Source organism: Caretta caretta, chromosome 5 (genome assembly GCF_965140235.1).
Source record: "Caretta caretta isolate rCarCar2 chromosome 5, rCarCar1.hap1, whole genome shotgun sequence".
Classification (NCBI taxonomy): domain Eukaryota; kingdom Metazoa; phylum Chordata; order Testudines; family Cheloniidae; genus Caretta; species Caretta caretta.
The window spans coordinates 16084811-16102261 of record NC_134210.1 but is presented as its reverse complement, the minus strand read 5'-3'; the positions used below and the strand labels follow the sequence as shown (position 1 = coordinate 16102261).

At 45.5% G+C, this 17451-nt stretch overlaps 1 long non-coding RNA gene across 2 annotated transcripts; it reads left to right on the top strand.

The window, feature by feature from the left end:
* The first annotated feature begins 4133 nt into the window (after positions 1-4133).
* On the top strand, positions 4134-12831 carry LOC142071986 (uncharacterized). 2 transcript variants are annotated; one of them, XR_012668269.1, is made up of 3 exons: positions 4134-4596; positions 5236-5331; positions 12307-12831. It is a non-coding gene; the product is annotated as an uncharacterized LOC142071986 (long non-coding RNA). The 2 variants fall into 2 exon arrangements; XR_012668270.1 differs by having other exon boundaries at positions 12304-12831.
* Positions 12832-17451: the final 4620 nt, after the last annotated feature.

Here is a 17451-nt window from a genome sequence, read left to right as displayed (position 1 = left end):
CTCTGTCAAGCTTTCTTACAACTACAATACCCACCTGCAGAAGTAAAGAAACAGATTGATAGAGCCAGAAGAGTTCCCAGAAGTTACCTACTACAGGACAGGCCTAACAAAGAAAATAACAGAATGCCACTAGCGGTCACCTTCAGCCCCCAACTAAAACCCCTCCAACGCATTATTAAGGATCTACAACCTATCCTAAAGGATGACCCAACACTCTCACAAGTCTTGGGAGACAGGCCAGTCCTTGCCTACAGACAGCCCCGCAACCTGAAGCAAATACTCACCAACAACCCAGGAACTTATCCTTGCAACAAAGCCTGTTGCCAATTGTGCCCACATACCTATTCAGGGGACACCATCACAGGGCCTAATAACATCAGCCACACTATCAGAGGCTCGTTCACCTGCACATCCACCAATGTGATATATGCCATCGTGTGCCAGCAATGCCCCTCTGCCATGTCCATTGGTCAAACTGGACAGTCTCTACGTAAAAGAATAAATGGACACAAATCAGATGTCAAGAATTATAACATTCATAAACCAGTCGGAGAACACTTCAATCTCTCTGGTCACGCAATCACAGACATGAAGGTCGCTATCTTAAAACAAAAAAACTTCAAATCCAGACTCCAGCGAGAAACTGCTGAATTGGAATTCATTTGCAAATTGGATACTATTAATTTAGGCTTAAATAGAGACTGGGAGTGGCTAAGTCATTATGCAAGGTAGCCTGTTTCCTCTTGTTTTTTCCTACCCCCCCCCCCCAGATGTTCTGGTTTAACTTGGATTTAAACTTGGAGAGTGGTCAGTTTAGATGAGCTATTACCAGCAGGAGAGTGAGTTTGTGTGTGTATGGGGGTGGGGGGGGATGTGAGAAAACCTGGATCTATGCAGGAAATAGCCCGACTTGATTATGTAAAGAGTTGTCACTTTGGATGGGCTAGCACCAGCAGGAGAGTGAATTTGTGTGGGGGGGTGGAGGGTGAGAAAACCTGGATTTGTGCTGGAAATGGCCCACCTGTTGATCACTTTAGATAAGCTATTACCAGCAGGACAGTGGGGTGGGAGGAGGTATTGTTTCATATTCTCTGTGTATATATAAAGTCTGCTGCAGTTTCCACGGTATGCATCTGATGAAGTGAGCTGTAGCTCACGAAAGCTCATGCTCAAATAAATTGGTTAGTCTCTAAGGTGCCACAAGTACTCCTTTTCTTTTTGCGAATACAGACTAACACGGCTGTTCCTCTGAAACTGGTCCTTACAGTTGCACTCACCCTTTGAAGGTGTGGGGAAGAGGGATGAATACAAAATGGTGTTTTTCTGGCTTCTGTATCTTCACTTTTCTCCTCATCCAGTAACAGTAATTTTCTTAAAGAATAATATTTCTTTTCCTTCCCAGTTTTCTAAGTGCACCAGCTGCCTTTCCCATCCCTGCAGAAATTCTGATACCCTGCTACTTATCTACATATGTTTATAGCTCCCTTGAACTAGACTGGCCCTCTCACTCTCTTCCTCCAGATCTCTGGGGATGATTTGCCCAGTCCCTGAGGAGAGTGTGTGTGAGTGCCAATGAAACCTTTGGGTGGGGTAGAGTTTACTTCACTGCCCTTCTCCAGGGCCTAAAAAACCCCAACTCCCACAGAAAAGCACAGAGAGACCCACAGTTCAGTCACTGGGGATTTTCAGCAAGGATTGCACAGGGTCAGCCTCCCACAACCAAGTCCAAAAGGAACAAAATAAATTTACTTAATTATTAAATACCAACTTTATCAAATGGTATAATGATAAAGAAACATAATAACTTAATATCTATAACATAACATGGCTACTTTATAATCCACATCTATTACCTTCATTGATATATAAACATAAATAAAGAACACAAAATTAAATCTAAACAGGTCAGTCTGCACAGAAACACAGTGAGAAGTAACTGAGTTCCCAGAATCTTAGGTTGAGTTCACCTAAGTCTCAGTCTTTGATCACCAAAATCTATACAGGCTGCTGGTCAAAAGAACTGCAACCAGAGGAACTGATGTCCTGAGTTCTTGCCGGGTGCTTGATTCCCACTCCACCCCAGGCCCCAACCCCACTGCGCCCCTTCCCCCAAAACCCCCACCCCACCTCTTCCTGCGCCCACCCCTTCCTGCCCCATTCTGCCCCACCCCCACCTCTTCCTGCCTCACTCCTCTCCCTCCCCTCCCAGTGCCTCCTGCATGCCGCTGAACAGCTAATCGCACTGGGTGGAAGGTGGTGGGAGGTAGGGGGAGGAGCTGATCTGTGGGGCTGCCAGTGGGCACTGAGCACCCACTTTTTTTTTTCTGGAGCACTCGCAGACTCGGCGCCCATGACTGCAATAGTAATTTCCCTCCACCTGCTTGTAGAAATCTTAAGCTGGAATCCATACAGACTCTTCCTCCTTCTCTGCTGAAATCACTCTGTTAGCTAGTCAGCTAACTAATTAGCCAATTACTCAGTTTAAATATATAGATTATTTTTAAAAAAAACCCTGTAACAAGAAAAATACGAAACTGAGAATAGCAAAATATAAATGACTCTTTGCACACCATCACATCTTAAATAAGAGAAGAGTTGGTGAATCATACTGGCTGAGACCATTTAACTAAAACGGTTTGGCTAAAATCAAGCACCATTCCAAGTGTACAATTAAAATTAAATAGAAGAAATTAGTTTTCCCTCCCAATTTCCTCTTTCCATAACTAACAGTGCCAGTGCTTCCCTGTTGGAGAGTGAACAACATCACTAAACCGCTGCAAAACGTTTCAGAGCTAAGGAAAACGGCCTGCTTTCTGCTCCTCTGGTTCAGCTTCTCCTAACCCACGCGGGGCACATGGCCTTTTGTGAAGAAGCTCCCATGACTACTTGCTCTCATGGAGTCTGAGTCCAGCTGCAGGGAACCTATTGAGCATACCCAGAACTACCACCCCCGATCCAGAAACTTCTGGGTGTGGAGTGCTAATTGTACGTCAGCCTAGCACAGCGGTTTTCAATTTGTGGTTCGTGGACCTCTGGAGTTCTGCAGACTGCGTCTAAGGTGTCCGCGAAAGGTGACTACGAAAATAGTTTCAGACCCCAGAAAAGGCATGCTGTTTTGTCTGATCAGTCAAAAGTATGTGAATATCCCCACCTACTGGTCAAAACCCAGAAGTGTTCTCGTGACTGAAGCAGCCCACAGTTTAGCACCCTTTCTCATGGTGCATCAAATGCCATGCCGAGCACATGCAACATTGGTAGCTGAATTCTGTTCACTTCGTTTTCAGTCGAAGGCTTCTATGGTAGGGGTCCACGGGCCAGAGGTTGAATTTCCACAGGGATCCGCACCTCCATTTGAAATTTTCTGGAAATGGAAAAGGCTGATAACCAATGGCCGAGCAACAATCACTCAGGGCAGGTCTACACAACAGCTGGGATCGATGCTCTGAGATCGATCCACTGGCGGTCGATTTAGCCGGTCTACAAAAGACCCACCAAATCGACTGCAGATCGCTCTCCAGTCGACTCCTGTAATCTACCCCTGATGAGAAGAATAAGGTAAGTCGACAGGAGATTTTCTCCCATCGACACCCCGCCCCCCAGTGTAGACAGCATCACAGAACCAGATACAATGACAGCACAAGGGACCATTATCAGCTTTCTTTACTCCACATTTAGCATCAGGAAGAGATACCCCTAAAAACATGAGAGTTTTTTTTTTTAAATCCCTCGCCAATGCATCTACATTAGCAACTTCTTCCCCACTGATAGGAAATACTGGGATATATTCTGCTTCATGACAGGTCATTGGCCTGCATGTTATAATACAAGAAATAGTCTTGGCCTGAATAGGCACAGAACTGTGTGATGATAAATCAATATATTCACATAGCTGGAGTTGCGTAGCGTAGGTCGACTTACCGCGGTAGTGTAGCCATAGCCTCAGACACAACTGATTCCCATCCCTCCTTCTCTATAGAGCTCTTAAAGAGATACCTACCTATTAGGCACATGGGTTACACCATCAAAATGAACATTCAGATTGAGGCTCAAAACAGACTGCAGTACATTGTTCAAATGAGCATTCACTTGCCCTGGTTTTGTGGCTATCAGGCATACCATTTGATGATGGGGTACATTTCCTAAGAGGATGTCATGAATTCCATGGAGTTTGGAAAGGTGGAATTAAATAGAGGGAGAGGATTTATAAAACTTGCTATTCCTGTCTGCCTCCTCAGCTTTTGTAATAGGCTCAGACAGTCCACACTGAGCTCTGAGTGTTGGGAAGTGAGATTCGCTGCTCCCCGATGAAGTCACTAAGAGCTGAAATCACAAAAGACCTGAATTAAGCAGTGGAACATCAAACATGGCATCGCAGAAGGGGCAGTGAGTGTCCAACCGCAGCAGCATGTGACCAACAGTGATAGAGAAGAGCAGCGGCAGCATGCCACCAGTGGCAGCAGAGAAAAGCAGCGGGGGCAGCAACAACCAGCCAGTTGCAGAGGCACACAGCAACCTCAGACATTGCTCCATGCCCCCGCCTCCCCCAACTGGGGAGGGAGGTGAACGCCTGTGAACCCTGGATCTTCGCTAACCAATGTAAGTGGGGTGCAGCGGAAGGAGAGGAGAGTGATGTGTTAAAGGGACATTCATTCTTTGGACTTTCCCATCACAGGGTGAGAAACTAGGCAAAGGGCACTGCCCAGCGCACTGTGGGGTTGGGTTTTTGCTTATGGTTACATACTTTTGAATGTGGTTGTGATGTTTTCCCAAACGAATGCTTGGTTCCTTTTATTAAAAGTTCTCTTTTGTTACCACAGACTCAGTGCTTGCGAGTGGGGAAATATTGCCTGTTAGAGGCACCCAGAGTGGTGTCAAGTGTTCCCAGATTACTGGTCGGGGTTCGAACTGGTTCTGTTTTTTACTGCTAAGAGGAACCCCTAGATATTGAACCTGTCCCTTGTTGCTGCTGACTCCACCTGGCAGAAGGGTCACACTGGATTAATACACTCCCTGTCATCCATATTAGAGGATATGTGTTGATATTTTAAGCTACAAATGAGCTTAACATGGTGTCTTCTATTTCAATAAGAGCAAGACAGAGAGGTATAAATTCAGCTCTTGGAAATACACAGTCCAAGGGGGTACTACATGCCAGCTCCTCTCTCAAATGACTATCTTGTTCTTCTGAATTCCAGCGTTCCTTTGATATATATAAAATATGTCTTTAATTGTTAGGGTTGCAAAGAGAACCTCAAAATGTGAACCAAGGATAAACTAATGCTGAGATGTCTACTGGACCGTGAAGATTGCCTGGAACAATACCTCTGACAGGTGTGAACTTTCCTATTCTTCTCAGTAAAGTCTTAACGCAGACATTAGTTTACAATGGTGACATTTTAAATTATTTCATTTCTCACAGATTTGCACAATTTGCTCCAATTCTCGTTTTGTTGCCAAAAGTAGGTGGTATTTAGGAGAAACCATCATTTCCCTCCCCACCCCCCAGTTAACATGGAGCTTGACAGAGGCCAGTATAGACACATTCAACCTCACTGAAGATAAGCCAGTGACATTCAGAGAACACGCATTATCCTATCTTAAGCATCTGCCTAATATACTGTGAGCGGCATCTCATGCTAACAACTCATTTGGGCGGAGCTTAGAAGAGCCTCACCACCTTTCCCCGCCCCCCAGCCTGACCCTTGGATGTAAAATCGAAAGTTAATATAAACAAATCTACACGCTAATTGCATGTGAAATGTGAAGAACCTGTTGTTATGTGCAGGAAGAAAAGGATCAGGAAGGATCTGAAAATGGTACCCCACCGTAGAACTCTTGTTTGCACTCTGGCTGTTTACCATTTATTGCTTAACTTTTATCCTCTTAATTACTCACTCCCTTTATCAGTGGCTTGTGTGTGAATAGAATATGGATATTATTAAAATGAGAAAGTTTACTGTAAGGGCCTGGGGTATGTATTATTAATTATTTATGTGTGTTTCCCCGCTTGCCAGACATTCAAGAAGGCTCAGTCTGTGCCCCAAGAAGCTCACAGCCCAAGGACAGGCAGGCAGACAAGTAGATAGAGGTCAGGGTAGGGGAGCAATGAAAGGAATTTTCTATACAAATCAGTAACAGGCAGCACAGCAGAAGTGGGTTCTTAAGAAGTTAAAAGCAGGAGCGAATAGGGGCCTGGTGGATGAGTTCAGAGAAGTCATAGTGTTCAATTCCCAGAGGCCCGCTGGGTCACCTTGCGTATGGCACTTCACCTCCTCGTGTCTGTCTCCACATCTGTAAACCGGGGATAATTATACTGACAGGTGAGATCTACTGATGAAAAGTGCTATAAGAGAGTTATTGTTATTATTCTAATGTGGGGTCATGTGGAAGGAAGCATAGATGGACTATAAGGTGGATAGAAAGCTGGCTAGATTGTCAGGCTCAACGGGTAGTGATCAACGGCTTGATGTCTAGTTGGCAGCCGGTATTAAACGGAGTGCCCCAGGGGTTGGTGGTGAAGCACTGGAATGGGTTACCTAGGGAGGTGGTGGGATTTCCATCCTTAGAGGTTTTTAAGGCCCGGCTTGACAAAGCCCTGGCTGGGATGATTTAGTTGAGTTGGTCCTGCTTTGAGCAGGGGGTTGGACTAGATGACCTCCTGAGGTCTCTTCCAACCCTGATATTCTATGATTCCCTATATTTGTATGCTTGTCTGTCTGTCTTTCAAGCAGAGTGGAGGGGCTGGAGAGGGGGAAGGAGGGAACGTTGTGAAAGTTATCTAAGGAGGACAAATAAATAAGGATAGATGATTTGAAGGAGGTGACTAGTAGTTTATATTTCATGCAACAGCAGATGGGGAGCCAGCGGTGGCTGGGATTCAAAATAGGGGAGTGACGTGATCGTTCCCCTCTATTCGACATTGGTGAGGCCTCATCTGGAGTACTGTGTCCAGTTTTGGGCCCCACACTTCAAGAAGGATGTGGATAAATTGGAGAGAGTCCAGCGAAGGGCAACAAAAATGATTAGGGGACTGGAACACATGACTTATGAGGAGAGGCTGAGGGAGCTGGGATTGTTTAGCCTGCAGAAGAGAAGAATGAGGGGGGATTTGATAGCTGCTTTCAACTACCTAAAAGGGGGTTCCAAAGAGGATGGCTCTAGACTGTTCTCAATTGTAGCAGATGACAGAACGAGGAGTAATGGTCTCAAGTTGCAGTGGGGGAGGTTTAGATTGGATATTAGGAAAAACTTTTTCACTAAGAGGGTGGTGAAACACTGGAATGCGTTACCTAGGGAGGTGGTAGAATCTCCTTCCTTAGAGGTTTTTAAGGTCAGGCTTGACAAAGCCCTGGCTGGGATGATTTAACTGGGAATTGGTCCTGCTTTGAGCAGGGGGTTGGACTAGATGACCTTCTGGGGTCCCTTCCAACCCTGATATTCTATGATTCTAAGTCAATAAGCAAATAAAATGACTTTAGAGCTGCATTTTGGGTGGACTGAAGTGGAACTGTGTGTGTGTTTTGGAGAAGAGAATGTGGCAGCAGTCAGGGCAGGCTACAACGAGGGCCTGGACAAGGGATTTGGGGATGGAAAGAAAACACAAATCTTGGAGATGTTGCAGAGAAAGAAATAGCTGAACTTGGACATGGCATGGATGGGGCCAGGGAAAGGGATCACCTCCAGCTGCCAGCCTGAATGACAGGCAGAAAGGCTAGTGTCCACAATGATGAAGAAGAGGGGAAGTGGAGAAGGTTTGAGAGGGAAGGTCAGGAGTTTGGTTATGTGCATGCTCAGTTTAATATGACAGCAGGAGGAGACCACTGAGCCAGAGAGTGAATGACTCTGTAGCCCACTGGTTAGGGAGGTGAGGGACCCTGGGTCCAGTCACTCTGCTCCAACCACGCTTTCATTACTTATTCACAGTGGAACAGCTTCAATAGGAGAGACTGAGGGAGTCCCACATCAGAATATCCCATAGTCTTGTGATCAGAGTACTGTCTTTAAAATCCTTTCTCTCCTTCTGGCAGAGAGGGGAATTGAACTTGGGTCTCCCACCTCTCAGGCAAGTGTTCTAACCAGGGGCTAAAAGTTATAAGGTTAGCATTGGTGGCACCACCATTGTGTGTGGAGCAAGGCACAGACCTAATTCAATCCTGCAAGAAGTGGCTCAGGAATCTAAACTGCCTGACTGCAGGCAGCGGGTTCCCATTCATGGATTGCTAAGCACAGATGGGCTAGCAGGAGGTGCCTGACTTAGCCATCTCCATCTCCATGAGCGGGGAGGAGCAGGGCTCAGCACATACCCCTGTTGGCTGGCTTAGGTGTCTCCCTGCTTTGTGTGCTGGCTTTTGTGGATCACATTCTAAGGTGCCTATCACTGCCATTCATTGTACACGGAGCCTCATCGCTTAGCTCAGGCTTTGTGACTTGCACAGGTGTTTCTGTGATTTTTTTCTAGACACCTAAGACGTTGGCTCAGCATTGCAGCACCTAAGGCCCCTTGTGGTTATAGGCCCATGTAAGTCCCTGATATGTAACTTATATCTGCGGCTCTCAAATTGCATTGATAGCCTTAATTAAATAAACTTTCCAGCATTCCTAGAAATTAGCATTGTCCACATTTTATAGAAGAGGCAATTGAGACACCGGGAGATCCAGGTTACATTTTCAAAAGCTGCTTCTCATCTTCGAATGACTCTCACATTTTTCAGAGCTCAAAATAAGACACTTAGAGGCTGATTTTCAGAGGAGCTGAATACCATACCTCTTTTTTTGTTTTTGTTTGCTTATTTGTAGGTTTGTCCCATTTACAAAGGACTGTGATTCCAGATATCTTGACAACAAGCTGTAAGGACCTGCCTGTGGCAATCTTGTCTGGAACTACCCTCACCTTGAGCCAACTGTTAGATACGTGTACAGCTCTATTGTAGCAAATATGTATACATGATTTACAGTTTAATACCCTGAGAGAGTCACAAAAGTCTAGCTATAAATCCTCATTTGAGATCACCTATGTGACCTGGGAAAAGCCATTTAGGCTGAAATTTAACAAATGCCCACCAATTTAGGAGCCTCCATTTTAGAAAGTCCAACTAGGACTTGCCTGCCAAAGGTGTAGAACAACCTGAGCTCCAGTTGAAGCTGATGGACGATGGAGGTGATCAATGCCTCTGAGAACTGGATAATAGGTATTTCAAACTGGACCCCCAAATATTTAAGTGCCAAAAGAGAGACTGTGCTTAGATGCCAAGGTACAAGGCACTTGATAAAGATAGGTGGATGGAGTGGTAGGTGGACGAAATGCACTCTAGAAGTTCACATCGTCGCTATTAACATACAGCCATTCAACTTTCTCTTCTTTTATTCTGAAGCTTTTAATTTATTTATTATCACTTGCAATTTATAAAAGAAATTATTCCCGAAAAGTTATTATCCTTGCTCCATCTCTCAGATTGGTTTATTTTATCCTGTTGAAACACTTTCCCAGTCTATTTTTATTCTCATCCTAATCTGCCACCTAGCTGCTGCTCTCTGATTTGCTCCTTATTCTTTTCTCACTCTTAAAGTTCAGTTGTTTCCTATTGTAAATAGAAGTGACCTTGAGCCAGTAGTTAATAAAACTAGAATGAATGTGGCATTGCTACAATAACCAGGCATATGCATACAAAACACAAGGCACCATGAATGTCTTCAACTCAGTCATGGTTATGTCTGATTTCGTTCATTAAGAAGTTTGGCACACAAGTGTGTTGCATACTGAGATGTAAACAGCTGGCATGTCTGAATTGACCTGTAGGGTTTAAGTATTTCTTGTAGTTAGGGAAGACATCTCTTTCTTAGTACAAACAAGTCTGTCAGGAGCTAGTCTCCACACAAGCTCTCCAAAATACTGCTATTGCAAGATAGCTCCTGCTTTTCATACACATGTTCCTGTATACATGGTGTCTATGCATACACAAGGCATGTTGCTTCCTAAAAGGCTGTCCCAAATTATTCACATTCAGCGTGCTTCCCACCAACATTACTGGAGCAAATTTGTTTTACATTGAAACTCTCATCTGTGTATTCTGTCATCTACTGTGTTTTATTTACATATACGATCACAACCTAAGCTTTAGACATACATAATTTTATGTAGCACTCCAGTGTGTAGTAAACTTTACTTTCACTTTTTGTTCCATGGTATAAAATGATTTATATAAAAGTCACACTGGTGTGGTATACAGCTGTTGTCCTACAGTCTTCAAAACACACCAGTCTAACCTGCAAATGATGTGTAGATCAGTAGTTCTCAACCAGGGGTCCGGGGCCACCTACAGGGCCTCAAGCAGGTTTCAGGGGGGCCTCTAAGCAGCACCAGCATTAGACTCGCTGCGGCCCAGGTCAGAAAGCTGAAGCCCCACCGCCTGGGGCTGAAGCCCAGGTCCCTGAGTCCCACCACCTGGGGCTGAAGCTGAAGCCTGAGCAATGTAGCTTCGTGGGGGCCCCTGTGGCATGGGGCCTGTCATAAATATAAAGGGAAGGGTAAACCCCTTTAAAATCCCTTCTGGCCAGAGGAAAAATCCTCTCACCTGTAAAGGGTTAAGAAGCTAGGATAACCTCACTGGCACCTGACCAAAATGACCAATGAGGAGACAAGATACTTTCAAAAGCTGCGGGGAGGGAAAAACAAAGGGTCTGTCTGTGTGATGCTTTTGCCGAGGACAGAACAGGAATGGAGTCTTAGAATTTAGTAAGTAATCTAGCTAGATATGTATCAGATTATGATTTCTTTAAATGGCTGAGAAATGAAGCTGTGCTGAATAGAATGGATATTCCTGTCTGTGTGTCTTTTTGTAACTTAAGGTTTTGCCTAGAGGGATTCTCTATGTTTTGAATCTAATTACCCTGTAAGGTATTTACCATCCTGATTTTACAGAGGTAATTCTTTTTATTGTTACTTCTTTTTTACTGTTTCTTCTATTAAAATTCTTCTTGTAAGACCTGAATGCTTTTTTCATTGTTCTTAAGATCCAAGGGTTTGGGTCTGTGGTCACCTGTGCAAATTGGTGAGGATTTTTACCAAACCTTCCCCAGGAAGTGGGGTGCAAGGGTTGGGAGGATTTTCGGGGGAAAGACATTTCCAAACAATGCTTTCCTAATAAAATAAACCCAAATAAACGTTTGGTGGTGGCAGTGGAAATCCAGGGGCAAAGGGTAAAATAGTTTGTACCTTGGGGAAGTTTTAACCTAAGCTGGTAAAAGTAAGCTTAGGAGGTTTTCATGCAGGTCCCCACATCTGTACCCTAGAGTTCAGAGTTGGGAAGGAACCTTGACAGGGCCCCAGGCAATTGCCCTGTTTGCTACCCCTTAAGGCCAGCCCTGGCTTTTATATGCAGAATACCAGTTGTTGTGGCACAGGTGGGCCGTGGAGTTTTTATAGCATGTTGGGGGGACCTTAGAAAGAAAAAGGTTGGGAACCTCTGGTGTAGATAGTTGATTTTATAGGGCTACTAACCAGCTCCACCTAGTGGCTTCTGGTTTTTTTTTTCAAGGGTTTTGCATTTGCAGTGTGGGTGATCTGCTGTGGCTCAAGGACATGGTATAACCATTAATGAAGGGGAGGAAAGCAAAGAACACAAGTTCTGTTACTTTGGTATATTTCCTTTCATACACTTTCCCCTGTATGTCGGGAGTGAAGGCATATTTAGGGCTGACAGAAGCCTGCTGTGGCTCTTAAGAGTTTGTTCTGATAACAGTTAACAGAATAAGCATAAGTAGAACTGTGCATGTGTAAGAAATTGCAGAGTAAAAAAGAAAAGATAAAGTAATTAAAAAGCTAGAAAAGACTGGTTTGAACTAACACAAAACCTGAACTGATGGGGGAAAAGAGTTAACATGGAAAGGAGATACTAATACCTATGTATAAGAAAAGATAACAAAGACATAAATAAGTTTGTGTAACAAAGGAAGGTTGAAGCTGTATTGTCTGGTGCTGGAAGCGACTGTGATGAGATTGTCCCGTTGAGTTCCCACTTGGGGGCAATTGATCACTACCTGCTGAGTGTTTTGTCTTAATAAAATTTGTTCGACCCACCTGCTGAGTGAGTGCTCTTTTCCCCATATGGAACGTCCGGTCTGTCCCCAGACCCCGCCCCTCCCTGCCAACACTTATCATGCTTTGGGTGTTCGCAGAGATGTGCGCTTGCCAAGGGTCAATAAGAAAGTGATTGTTATGTTGCAAAAGGTGTATTTTACTGAAATGTTTCAATGCTGTGCGTGAATTTAACAATCAGCTTCTGTGCATTGTTCCTTGTGTTTCAGCAGATGTGGCCTTCAGGAACACCCCCACACACCAGCTGAGCGTCTCCACCAGATAAGAAATCTCCCAAGATGGTGCAAAGAAGATATGTTCCGGGAGATACTGCACTTCTCCAATGCAGAGAAAAGGGAACACAAGTAGTGGAGGGAAGCCGAAAGGCAGGACAGAAAAGAAAATCAGGAGTTTGTTAAGGACGCTACTGAGCGGATGATTAAAGTCATGGAGGAGAAAATGCAGATGCTGAAGTCCTTAATAATGCTGCAGACTGAGCAGATCTGTGCCTGCACTCCCCTGCAGCATATTCAAAACTCTTTTCCATGCCTCCCCTCAACTCTGCCCGCACAGTCTTTCCGCTTTCTGAGACTTCTTGGTTTCCCTTTCACTGCACCCCCTTGGACAACTTGCAAAATGATAGCTGGACCTACACACAGCTGTGAAAGTCTGCCCTTCCCTGGTACCTCCTTTCCCACCAAGCATCTTTGTGTGTTTATGTGTGTTGTTTCTTGTGTAATAAAAGCAAAGTTTTTGAATGGTAACTCATGTTTATTTGTTTCCTACAAATTGAGATAGCAGGCACTACCAATACATACACAGGCAGTTTAATCATCAGCTTACTGGAATGTAAGGCCCCAAATTTCACCATTGCTTCCTAGGAAAATTACATGTAATGTAACATTGCAGCACCAATCACAGAGATATACATTACTGGTTCTCATTTCCAAAGTGTTGCCTGAAAGCCTCCCTGATTCAAATTGCCCCCCTCTGGGCCCCTCTGATAGCCCTGGTATCTGGCTTCTCAAAATAAGCAGCCAAGTGGTCTGCCTCAATACTCCACCCCTGAGCAAACCTTTCACCCCTAGCATCACAGAGATTATGCAATGTACATCACGCGGCTATGACCATGGGAATATTATCCTCATTAAGGTCTAACCTGCCATAAAGGCCTCGCCAGCGCTCCTTTAATCTGCCAAAGGCACATTCCACTGCCATCCAGTAGCAGTCTGGAGTCACCATCTTCCACGCAGTGATTGCCACATGCTTCTCTACTGATAGTGCAGCTCTCATTCTGGTGTCCTTGCGCCACAGTGCTGGGGCAAGCTCCGCACACAATTCCAGAAAGGTGGCTTTCTGCATCCAAAAGTTCTGTAGCCACTGCTTGTCATCCCACACTGCATGACAATACAATCCCACCATTCAGTGCCTGTTTCCCGAGCCCAAAAGCAACGGTCTATCCTATGCATCTGTTCTCTGAATGCCAAAAGCAATATAAAGTTGCTCCTATCCATATCACACAGCATGTCAGGCAACTGGGAGTCTTATTCAGTTAGGAACTTTGTGATTAACTGCATTGCCATCCGTGATGTCTTCATGACAGTTAACAGAGCATAGGAGAGCAGTGCGGGATCCATCCCTTCTCACAAAGATGCCGGGGTGCACAGCAAAGAACGGCCATTGAAAAATGCTATGAAAGAAATCCAGAAGCCCATGAAGTGCTGAGGCAGAAAGCAATGCATCACGGGACACCGAGCCCAGTCCCAAGATGCACTGCGATCTGTTCTGCCTTCCCACAACACGTAGCAACAGAAGGTGTTGAGATGGATAGGTACCCACAGTAAATTGCTCACACTGTTGATGATAGTGCCCCAACTGTGGACGCACTCTGCCGACACAGGGAGCGAGTGTGAACATGACTTTCCAATTTTTATTATGCCAATTTTTGAGTGTCAGTATCACTTTTGTCGACAAAACTTGGAAGTGTAGAGAAGGTCTGACTCTTTTTTGTTTATTCTCTGGTTACAAATAATCCAGCTCATGATGATCCAGGCTACCCACATCTTATTATAGATGGGCTCCTTCCAGAGGTGAGAGAGGTAATTAAAATGGTGTGTACTGGTCTCCACTCACAGTCTGGTTGGGAAGTGTGGCCTAGGAGTCACGGCCACAACCCCAGACTGCCAAAGGGGTTGTGGGGAGGGGAGCCCAGGCCCTCCCACTCCACCGGGCTCCGGCCCAGGGCTCTTTCAGCTACCAGTAACCTGGCAACCAAGTCTACTTAAGGCTGTCCTCCCTGGGCCTCTTCCTCTCGTCTCCCCTTCTGGGGTCATCTCAGTCCCAGGCCTTCGACTGGTGGGAAAATCCAAATCAAAAGGAAGCAAGAGGGAGTCACCACTGTCCAGGGCCACAGGATACTTCCCTCTCTGCTTGTCTTTGCAGAGGGTCCTCCCTTCCCTCATGGAGGGCCCCTTTCGGCAGCTGTGTCAGAGCGGTGGGGTGCGGTGCGCTGCGGCTTGGCGCGGCTCGGCTTGGCTTGGCTTGGCTCGGCTCACCTTCAGAACTGCTTGCCAACTGAGTAATATGCTGCCTTTTAATTCCTCTAGCAGATGGAGTATTTGCTGCAGATGTGGTGGGGCGGGGCTGGCTGAGCCCAAAATGAGCCCTCAAGCTCTTGTTTCTCAGTGTGGGGTTTGTACACCCCATCATGTGGTGTTTGATACAGGTTGTACTAATGTTCAGATTTTGGTTGTAAAAGCAAAATATGCTGTTTTGCCATGCCCTGGAATGGGGCCCGAGTGGATGAGACTAAAGCTCTGAGGGTTGAAAGTGCCCAGGAACCCAATGAGAGTAACGCGGGAGCCCATGGGTATTGGAGAGGGCATGGACAAGGGAAAGGCGGTAGCCGTGAGTGCCCATGGATTCCCTTTGCGGAAGAGAGGTGTAATGAGGAACAGGAGGAGGAGGTGCAGAGGCTTCAGGAACTGACCTTGGGAGCAGGGAGCAGTTTGCTGGCTAGAACTGTTTCCTCCACCCCCAAATAGGGATAGCAAGGCAGCCTCCTCCCACTCATCCAGGAATCTTACCTACATTACCTTGAATGTGTGGGGATGCCCCATGGTGTCATCCGTTATCAAAGGCATTCATAAGCCAGCTTTGCTTGATAGTGGGGTGTTTCTCTTCAATGCCTAGAATTCAGGCAGGGGATGTCACACACCAGGGTATTACCATGACTAGAGTGATAGGGCAAGGAGCCAATCACTGGCTTACTAAGCCCTTAAATGTAATTATAGAGAGTTTTTCTGTTACTCATGTTTTTGTTGTTACCAGATTTGCCCGTTACTTTGGGGTACACTCATTTATTAGGGTTCCTTTTCTCGGGGGGGGGGCGCGGGTCTGTAATTCTATCAATGTACTGCTCGTGTCACTTGTGTTCTCATACGGAGCTTTACTCCTCCCTTCTGCAAGTTCCCGCCCAATGGAGCTATCCTGCAGGACCTAGGTTCCCCAGGGCTGGGTTCTTCCAGCCACAGAATCAGATGAACACACACATATTAACTGAGCGCGTCTGAGAGGACCAGGTTAATCAGCACTCCCAACCTGACCCCTTCTATGTCCCTGGACTTAGTAGGCTGGATCGAGCAGCACTTCCAAGCTGTCACCCTCATATGCCATGGGCACCGCACCAGAATAGAGTACACCTGAGCAGGCTGGATTGAGCAGCACTTTCAATCTGCTGCCCTCATATGTCCCAGGTTCAGCACATCCCTATCCCCACTTTCATGTTACAATTGTTCTGGTAGTAACCCACTTGATGAGCAAACCCCACCAGATTTTTGGGTGCTGCAGGGATCTTTAGCTTAGGTATGAGGAGCGTTGCTGCAGAGAGAGCGAGAGAGAGAAGCAACCAGCTTAACCATGAAAGTTATTTATTGCCAGGTAATAACCATACAAGGGGAGCCAAACAAACAAAACAATTAAAATGTTAAATCTAACTTAAATTTAATTACAAAAGTCAGCTTTAGAAAACTATAACTGATCACACAAGACAGGGTCAGAAGGCTATACCTAGAGAGTTAGGTTCTCACCACTTTGTGAAGCTTGAATCGATCGGGGGTCCCAGGTGGTGGTGGTAGCTGAGGGTCTGGAGTGCTGGAGACAGGCAGAGCCCCCAGCACGATCAGTCAGGAGAAGATGAAGTCCCAGTGAAATCGAGGCAGATTTTGGATCCAGGCATCAGAACACTTACTTGAGCATGGGTAGGGGTTTTTGTAGGGAAAGAACAATGGTTCAAGGGAGAACACTAGTATTGTTTGTGGGTAAACTAATTGCTGAAGGGAGTATACCAAAGTTGTTTTGTTCAGGCTAGACAATGGGAACTGATCATTCCTGGCTATGGGCGGTGTTCCTTCGAGAGAGCTCACAATGCAATTAGGCAGCTTCAGTATTTTGGATACCAATAAAGGATGTATTACTAGAATTGGTCTAATAACTACTGAGCTGAGAGTGTGCAGGCATGGGTTCATTAACATTTGGAGCAGAGATTCCCCATCATGCAGTGCTTCCCTGCTTTTCTGGTCCCAGAGTTCAGTGCAGTTCTTGCCTTGGAAGCTCTGTTCTCCATTGGTATGGTAATAGAGATGCCTCCCTGTCCCATCTTTGATGCAAATGAGGCTAGGGGAGTTTCCTTAATCCTGTCACCCTTGTCCCAGGGGTTTAGGTGTGTCTTCCACTGCCTTTTCATTGCTTTTTGTAAGTCTTTCTTCTGATTGGCTTTGGTTCAAGGACAGGCTGGCAGGGGGGAGGTCTTTCATGATTCAAACAAGCTGGGTACAGCACGCTGGTTCTAATGGGCTATTACCAGCAGGAGAGTGAGTTTGTGTGTAGGGGGGTGGAGGGTGAGAAAACCTGGATTTGTGCTGGACATGGCCCAACTTGATGATCACTTTAGATAAGCTATTACCAGCAGGACAGTGGGGTGGGAGGAGGTATTGTTTCATGGTCTCTCTGTGTATATAATGTCTTCTGCAGTATCCACGGTATGCATCCGATGAAGTGAGCTGTAGCTCACGAAAGCTCATGCTCAAATAAATTGGTTAGTCTCTAAGGTGCCACAAGTACTCCTTTTCTTTTTGCGAATACAGACTAACACGGCTGTTACTCTGAAACCTGTCATTAAGTTGGCTGAGACTCAGGAAAGAATAAAGAAGTTAAAGTGGCAGTAAAACAGAATGTTGCTAAAATACAGCAGTTAGATCCCTGGCCAAGAAAGCCAAAAACAAAAAACATCACCTTGAAAAATTTGTTCTAAGATGAAATATAAAAATAAAATTGCAATTTAGAAATGTGAGCTGCTTAATTTAGGGGCGGTCCAACAA